Consider the following 8576-nt stretch of genomic DNA (forward strand, 5'->3'; position numbering starts at 1 on the left):
GGCGTGTATTTGCGACGACTTTCGCGCAACGCATCATCGACGGTCTCGTCACAAATGGTTAGTGTTGTAACCGGAGGCGGTCGGTCGGATCGCATTGGCGTAATTAAACGAATGGCTTAAGCGCCACTCCCAAAGGGAGACCATTCATCATGTGCTGCTTTGCCCAGCTATGAGACCCTGCCACAGGGCGGGTGTATCCTTGATGCCAAAATTTGCGATTGAGAACGATCCGACTCATCCGAGAACTCGGCGGTTAGCCGAGGCGCTACAAACGGAAGAAAAGATCGCAAACTCAAAAAATACCTCAGATCTAGAAAACAAAAGATTGTACTTGCCCCGTTCTTATCATCACAGGTAGAAAATCTCCCCAATCAAATTTCCCCAGAACGCTTCAGAAGCCAGAATGGCGGAACCAAACAGAAAACTACCGCGAAAGTCGTGAAAAGATGCCTCAGAAAACATTAGAAAAAACCACAACATTACTCTAGGAACTCAAAAAATCGTATATTCAGGTTCGCATTTTCGTAGCTACAATTTTATTTAATTACAAAAAAATACTTCGGGCCCTACGAGATTCGATCCGCAGATCTTCAGCATGTTAGTCCTACACGGTACCTCGGTACCACTCGAGTTTTCCTGTCTCTCTACCTGTTCATTTGCAGTGCACTGCTTGGCTAGGGTGTGCGTTGGCTTGGGGGGCGAAATTCATTCGGGGTCGCTATAATTCATTCACTGGGGGCTTGCGATCACGCAACATAACATGGGGGTGGCTTATGTTGCCCACAGGGTTGGCTGAAAAAGAACTGGCCAACGATCGATCATGCGCATGTCGAAAAAGGGTTTGTACTTACACGACCATGGATTTACGTGTGTTGGTTGGCGATCCGGCGATCAGGTGGTGGCGCGCTTACAGCTTCGGCTACGGCGAGATGGTTCCGCCGGCGGCTAACAGCAGACGGGTTGGCACTATCGGCGGGTGCTCAGCATCACTTCCGGTGTGCGGGGGCGCACAGGTGTGCAGCTAGGATGCTGCGATGATAGCGTCGGTTGCGACGACGGCGCGGGTGCGCGCGGGAACTTGGCGGTGGACCTAGGCCTCCACGAGGCCGTCCCGGTCCGGTCGGTTGGTTGTCGAGGGTTCGACCGCGGCGTGTGTTGACGGACGCCGCCCAGCTCGTATGTTGACGGACGAGCTGCTTGGGGGTTCACCCCGGAACTTTGACCCCTTGATGGAGTCCAGAAGCGCTGGGTTGTCGGTTGGAGTGGTCGCTCTGCTACGGATGATGCCGGTCGCCACCTGTGCCGAGAAGATCGCCCACCAATTCCCCACAAATGAGCCAACGCACTAGGTAACCACAATTTAACCACGTTACCTGGAGTATCAGGGTTTCAAACGGTTCCGCCACTACCCTACTCCTAACTCTACCTAGCCGCGAGCTCTAGAAATAAAATCGCAGAATTAACCTCTGCCACTGAAACACTTCCACGACTTTAAACTAACTTCCTAAAAACGATTCCAAAACGGTCCTTCGACCACTCCTGCTTCCTCCACGATCAGGGTAAAAGTGACCGAGTCGAAGTCCTAGAACCCTCAGTAGAGGTGCACTTAGAACAACTTCGGTTCTCTAGAACTCGAGCAACATTACAATTGCAATAATTGCGCGAGTTTAGCCGAAGCATCTCTTAAGAATTTGCAATCTCTGACTGCCGAACTGGAGTGCATCGACCTCCCGTTTGAGTCAAAAAGTGCTCTTGTCGCAAACTTTAGCATCTGAAGATTCTTCCTTCTTGTGCGGATCTCATAACAGGTCAAGGCAAAGTATTTTGCAAGTCTCCCATAAGGGTGGCGCTCAACCCATGACATAATTAGGTCGAGGCGTAGCGCGCGAAGATAAGCCAACCATAATTATGGCACGATAAAATATTGGCGAATTCATCTTTTCTGTCTGCCGTTCTTACGGCAGAGGGTTGTACTGATGGTACTGCTACATCATTCCCTACTAAATTTTCGAAAATTTGATTGGTTTGGAACTGAAATTGAAAATTTCTTACCCAAAACCAATCAAATTTTCGAAGCTGAAATTTATCTGAATTTCTGAATAACCTTTCGCTTCCGGGGTCATATAGGGTCATCGCCAGTGGCTCACTCTCTGTTTCCAGCACGTAATTTCAAAAACTACGCCTGCTACTAGACCATCAACGTTTTTAGACTCCGGTCTCCAGCAGAAGCTACTAAGAAAATCCAAAACTTCATATAAAATTCATTAAAATAAAACTATAATAATATCTACAAAACTTCGGCAAAAATATGTACAAGAATAAAGAAGAGCTAAAAAAGAATATATTACATGAGGAAATGATATAAAAAACTGCAACTTCAAAAAATAAACTGTTTACAAAATTAATCATCAAGTGATCTTTTACTGAAAAAAAAAACCAAAAAAAACATATTGAGAACTGACTTTGACGTATCCTGGTAGCTGGCATCGCAAACATTCTAACAATCATCAAAAAAAATCTCACCATAAAAACATACCCAAAAAAATCAGCAACGACCTTCTACCTCAGTGATAAACACCAAAAACCAAAGAGTCGCTCTATTCAAACTATCACCTTAAGTGAAAAAAAATTATCCGACAAATTTAACGAGTGTTCAAACCTCAGAAGAAAATTTCCCAAGAAAACAGAACATCATAAAATTTGTCTTAAAAAAAATGGTCTGTTCTAAGCAACAGAAAACTACCTCGGGATAACCCCAAAAAACCGTTTTCATGAAGTTTAAAACTCAAATTCACAACAATCTCTAACATTAATTTGCATTAATTACGAAACTGTTCATGAAACAACAAACATAAAAAACTGCATTGACGTACCCCTCGTCCATCCTGAATGAACAAGTGTTCATTTTCACGTTCACCCTGTTACCAGTCTACCAGTCAACGGGATGTAAACAAAGTGCGTGTAATGAAAATTTAAGTGTCGGGAAAAAATGTCTTTATCGCGGAAAAAAGTGGTTTTGTGCTCGGAAAAACTGCTCTACTGGTGGAAAATCGAAAAGGAAAGTGAAATTTAATGTGTCGCTACTTGTGTTTGGCTGTAAAAAAGGTATTTTTCTCTATTTTATTTTCAGGCGCAGGCTGCAGAAGGCGGCCACAAAACCTGGATGAACACGCGGACCAAAAAGAATGATACTAAAAATAGCGCAGATGCTTGTCGGCAAAGTAGAGCTTTCGCTCACTCTGCAACGTGAACTTGCGGCACGAATGAAAAAAAAAAAAAAATACAATGTTTACCTACAACTACAAAAGAGGATCGATCCAGAAGAACTGCAAAGGAGAAAAGATCGGTAAAGCAAACCGCTCTACGTAAACAAAACTACTTCATCGACCATAATCAACACCAATTAGAAATTATGCTGATATTATGGAAGCAACTATTTACCTCCGATGGAAAAACTTACTGCGAGGGAAAATTCAATGAAAAGCAAGGTAATTTGAGTACTAATTAGCACAATTCACTCAATATTTACAAAAAACTAATGCCAGAATGTGTCAGTTTTAGGTGAACATCAACCTGGACCACCACTGGAGAAAATTCATCGGAAAAAATATACAAAATGGAAAAATATGTACAAAATGGAAAAGGATGAGAAATATTTACAAGGAAAAAAATAATCAGATGGAAAAACTTCGAAAAATCAACAAACAGCTGCACACTGTCCCCTGTGCAAAACCGTGAATAGTTTTCAAGTTTCCTAACAAAATTCAATAGAATAAGTACTAAAACTAGAATTAACTTAGGTACACTACTAACTATACTTTTACTAACTAAATTATGTCTAAATATTTACAAATTTGTACAAATTCCGTCGTTTTGGCGTGAATTTTCGATGCTGTTCGGTCAATACGATCGTTTGGTACTCGCTTTACTTCTTTCGCCTGATTCAGGCCACGACTCATTCGATATCATCGTTTAGTCTCCCGTTAAACAGTCATGAATCGAGTTCACTACTCTGGGCCGGTCATCGACTTAACTCAATCTTATTTGTGGAATGAAAAGCTTTCCCGCGTTCAAGGGTTTAATTGATCGAATTAACCTCCCATTATCAAATCATCTGCCTCGACAGGAGTCAAAATCGGTGGATTTTTGTGGTTAAAAATTTCCCATTAACGGTATTTTTGAAAATTCGTTCATTTTAGAATCTGTGGTCACTTTTGAATGGTGATAAAAGTTACATAGCTTGTTGGGTCATACTATTTACAAATTTCGTCAAAATCAGTCAGCAGATTTCAGCTTTTTTAGCTGGTCTGTGAAGTAAACTCCAATTCTTTTTCCCTCGTCAGTTTCCAACTCGTAGGTGTTACTTCCCAGAACCTTCTTCACCACGCACGGCTCGTACTTAGGGGCCAGCTTCTTACAAAACCCTGCTCCTTTGTCGGACAGGTCGAATGTCTTCTTGAGGACCTTTTCCCCCACGGCGTACTTCGGGCAATTCGAGCTAGATCGCAGGTTGTACTGCTTTGCGTGGCGCTGATACGCGGCCGCCAGGTTCCTCTTCACGTCTTCGAACAGCTTCTTCCTCTGCGCTGAGACTTCCGTCTCCTTTTCAATTTCAGTTCCAAACCAATCAAATTTTCGAAAATTTAGTAGGGAAGGATGTAATAAGGTGCCCTTTTACAGAAAAAATCGATCGAAGAACCCCTTGATTAATGTTTAGGAAATGAATTCCCCTTTCGAAAGCTCCCGCAAGTTCACGGCAGAGTTCATTCGCGAACTCAGCCATTCGTTCACTCACTATGAGCTACCGTCCTAAACCGGACACCGTACTCTCGCGACGCGCACTCACAAAATCAGAACTTTTACAATCTTTTTTTCCTAGCCTCGTGAGATTTCTATACACGAAGGGCAAACTTCGTGGTTTCTGAAAAAAGGGCAAGCGGGATGGCTAGATTTCAAAACATCAAGAGGGAAGGGAACATGCTATGGACTGATCTGAAAAACTCAACAATTCGACAGAAGAAGACAAATTTGGTAAAAACTAAAGAACGAAGAAATTTCGGGTTTGTAGTTTCCGATAGCCAAAGTCTCGATTCTGGCACCTCATCTGAGGGTTCCTGACTTTGACTCGTCCACTTTGTCACCGACCGTGGTAGGAGCGGGAGTGATTGCTAGTTTAGAGTTTGGATGGTAATTAGAGGACGTGACGTTTTGACCAAGTTCAGTGTTAACTTTTTTCGAAACCCTTTCCCTTAGATCGTGAGGTGCTACAAATCACCGACAGAGTAGGCTAGTTAGTTTGGCAAGGTAGAATCGTGGATTGTTGGCGAAACAAGTCCAGGTAAAATGCGTGTGTTGTGTGTGTCGTGCCATGTGCGTGTTCTAACCTCACCAACCCAACAGACTAGTTGGCCAGGTACTCTATCCGGCGTCTTCGAAATCTGCTGCTGCGCTACAACCCATCCGTTTCGAACGTCCGTCGGAGAAACCCGCCGTCCACACCCGGTGGCAAAAAGACCCGGCAAGTCGCCACGTGCCGGAAGAAGCGTGACGTCACCAACGCGCTTTAGGTCATCCCGTCGGGTCCAACACGTCCATCCGGACCACGTGGGAGATCATCGAGGAACGACAACTTCCGGAACCGAACCCGGATCTGCTGAACGACCGTCGGGGATTCCCGACGCCGCTGCTGTAACAACCAACAACAGGTCAGACCGTGAGTAGTACCAAAATCCATGCGCATGTGATCACAGCCCCTGAGGGTACCCCATGAAAAGCGCGCGCCGCGCAAATGAACACGCACACGTAAAGCACGCAGCCCAAAACGTGCACTTGGGCGGATAGGTAGGGAAAGGGAAGAGAGACAGGTTAGCCGAGACGGCTAAGGCGCCAGTAGGAAGATGAACACGAATTTACCGAAGAAGCTTGCAAGCGAGATGGTCGCAGTTCGAATCCCGTTGGGATCAAACCGGTTTTTTGTGAACACCCCCCACGATGTAAATACACTTCGATCGAAATGAACAGTTTTCTGCAGTTTGAGCAATAAAAAGCGACCAGGAGGTTTTCACTGGGTTTTGGGATAAAAAAAAAAAAAAAAAAAAAAAAACAAATGTAACCGGAGGCGGTCGGTCGGATCGCATTGGCGTAATTAAACGAATGGCTTAAGCGCCACTCCCAAAGGGAGACCATTCATCATGTGCTGCTTTGCCCAGCTATGAGACCCTGCCACAGGGCGGGTGTATCCTTGATGCCAAAATTTGCGATTGAGAACGATCCGACTCATCCGAGAACTCGGCGGTTAGCCGAGGCGCTACAAACGGAAGAAAAAGATCGCAAACTCAAAAAATACCTCAGATCTAGAAAACAAAAGATTGTACTTGCCCCGTTCTTATCATCACAGGTAGAAAATCTCCCCAATCAAATTTCCCCAGAACGCTTCAGAAGCCAGAATGGCGGAACCAAACAGAAAACTACCGCGAAAGTCGTGAAAAGATGCCTCAGAAAACATTAGAAAAAACCACAACATTACTCTAGGAACTCAAAAAATCGTATATTCAGGTTCGCATTTTCGTAGCTACAATTTTATTTAATTACAAAAAAATACTTCGGGCCCTACGAGATTCGATCCGCAGATCTTCAGCATGTTAGTCCTACACGGTACCTCGGTACCACTCGAGTTTTCCTGTCTCTCTACCTGTTCATTTGCAGTGCACTGCTTGGCTAGGGTGTGCGTTGGCTTGGGGGGCGAAATTCATTCGGGGTCGCTATAATTCATTCACTGGGGGGCTTGCGATCACGCAACATAACATGGGGGTGGCTTATGTTGCCCACAGGGTTGGCTGAAAAAGAACTGGCCAACGATCGATCATGCGCATGTCGAAAAAGGGTTTGTACTTACACGACCATGGATTTACGTGTGTTGGTTGGCGATCCGGCGATCAGGTGGTGGCGCGCTTACAGCTTCGGCTACGGCGAGATGGTTCCGCCGGCGGCTAACAGCAGACGGGTTGGCACTATCGGCGGGTGCTCAGCATCACTTCCGGTGTGCGGGGGCGCACAGGTGTGCAGCTAGGATGCTGCGATGATAGCGTCGGTTGCGACGACGGCGCGGGTGCGCGCGGGAACTTGGCGGTGGACCTAGGCCTCCACGAGGCCGTCCCGGTCCGGTCGGTTGGTTGTCGAGGGTTCGACCGCGGCGTGTGTTGACGGACGCCGCCCAGCTCGTATGTTGACGGACGAGCTGCTTGGGGTTCACCCGGAACTTTGACCCCTTGATGGAGTCCAGAAGCGCTGGGTTGTCGGTTGGAGTGGTCGCTCTGCTACGGATGATGCCGGTCGCCACCTGTGCCGAGAAGATCGCCCACCAATTCCCCACAAATGAGCCAACGCACTAGGTAACCACAATTTAACCACGTTACCTGGAGTATCAGGGTTTCAAACGGTTCCGCCACTACCCTACTCCTAACTCTACCTAGCCGCGAGCTCTAGAAATAAAATCGCAGAATTAACCTCTGCCACTGAAACACTTCCACGACTTTAAACTAACTTCCTAAAAACGATTCCAAAACGGTCCTTCGACCACTCCTGCTTCCTCCACGATCAGGGTAAAAGTGACCGAGTCGAAGTCCTAGAACCCTCAGTAGAGGTGCACTTAGAACAACTTCGGTTCTCTAGAACTCGAGCAACATTACAATTGCAATAATTGCGCGAGTTTAGCCGAAGCATCTCTTAAGAATTTGCAATCTCTGACTGCCGAACTGGAGTGCATCGACCTCCCGTTTGAGTCAAAAAAGTGCTCTTGTCGCAAACTTTAGCATCTGAAGATTCTTCCTTCTTGTGCGGATCTCATAACAGGTCAAGGCAAAGTATTTTGCAAGTCTCCCATAAGGGGTGGCGCTCAACCCATGACATAATTAGGTCGAGGCGTAGCGCGCGAAGATAAGCCAACCATAATTATGGCACGATAAAATATTGGCGAATTCATCTTTTCTGTCTGCCGTTCTTACGGCAGAGGGTTGTACTGATGGTACTGCTACAGTGTGACGGTAGGTGCTGCACAGCATGAATGTCACAGAAAAAATGTCACTCGACGGTACATTTTAAAGCCTGGTCGCGGGTGACCATGAACGGACATGAATAACGACGACCAACTTTTTCAAAACTTTTATTCGTAAAATCGCGATAACTCGTGATGTTAAAAGCAAACCCCTTATGTTTACATATCATTTTTTTTTTGTAATTGTCTGCTCTACAACTTTGTAGAACATTGTTACACTCTAAAAAATAACCCTGCGAAGTTAGAAAAAACATGAAATTTTCAAATGAAAAATTGTGTTCTAAGTGAAAAAATGACCCTTCTGGGTCAATGTAGATTTGAAAAGTACATTAAATTTCCCATAAAATGCCATGTTCCAAAAATTTTTACTGTTGAGTAACGGAAAATGGCAGAGTTTTTAAAACTTTTTAAGTGTTTTTTCGACAAAAAATACGTTTTTTCGGAATTCTGAGTACGCCATCACATCGGACGTCTAATTTTACATAAAAGTCCGTTTGACACCAAATTTCTATCTCATCACCAT

At 45.0% G+C, this 8576-nt stretch overlaps 3 long non-coding RNA genes across 3 annotated transcripts; 1 reads left to right on the forward strand and 2 right to left on the reverse strand.

The window, feature by feature from the left end:
• Positions 1-533: 533 nt before the first annotated feature.
• On the reverse strand, positions 534-1691 carry LOC119770506. The gene is made up of 3 exons (XR_005278858.1): positions 1502-1691; positions 1374-1439; positions 534-1297 (listed from the first exon to the last, which is right to left on the reverse strand). It is a non-coding gene; the product is annotated as an uncharacterized LOC119770506 (long non-coding RNA).
• Positions 1692-1850: 159 nt separating this feature from the next.
• On the forward strand, positions 1851-6103 carry LOC119770508. Its single transcript, XR_005278862.1, has 2 exons — positions 1851-5338; positions 5401-6103. It is a non-coding gene; the product is annotated as an uncharacterized LOC119770508 (long non-coding RNA).
• A 721-nt stretch (positions 6104-6824) lies between these two features.
• Positions 6825-7760, reverse strand: LOC119770505. The gene is made up of 3 exons (XR_005278857.1): positions 7544-7760; positions 7416-7481; positions 6825-7339 (listed from the first exon to the last, which is right to left on the reverse strand). It is a non-coding gene; the product is annotated as an uncharacterized LOC119770505 (long non-coding RNA).
• Between the last annotated feature and the right edge of the window lie 816 nt (positions 7761-8576).

Source organism: Culex quinquefasciatus, chromosome 3 (genome assembly GCF_015732765.1).
Source record: "Culex quinquefasciatus strain JHB chromosome 3, VPISU_Cqui_1.0_pri_paternal, whole genome shotgun sequence".
Lineage (NCBI taxonomy): Eukaryota > Metazoa > Arthropoda > Insecta > Diptera > Culicidae > Culex > Culex quinquefasciatus.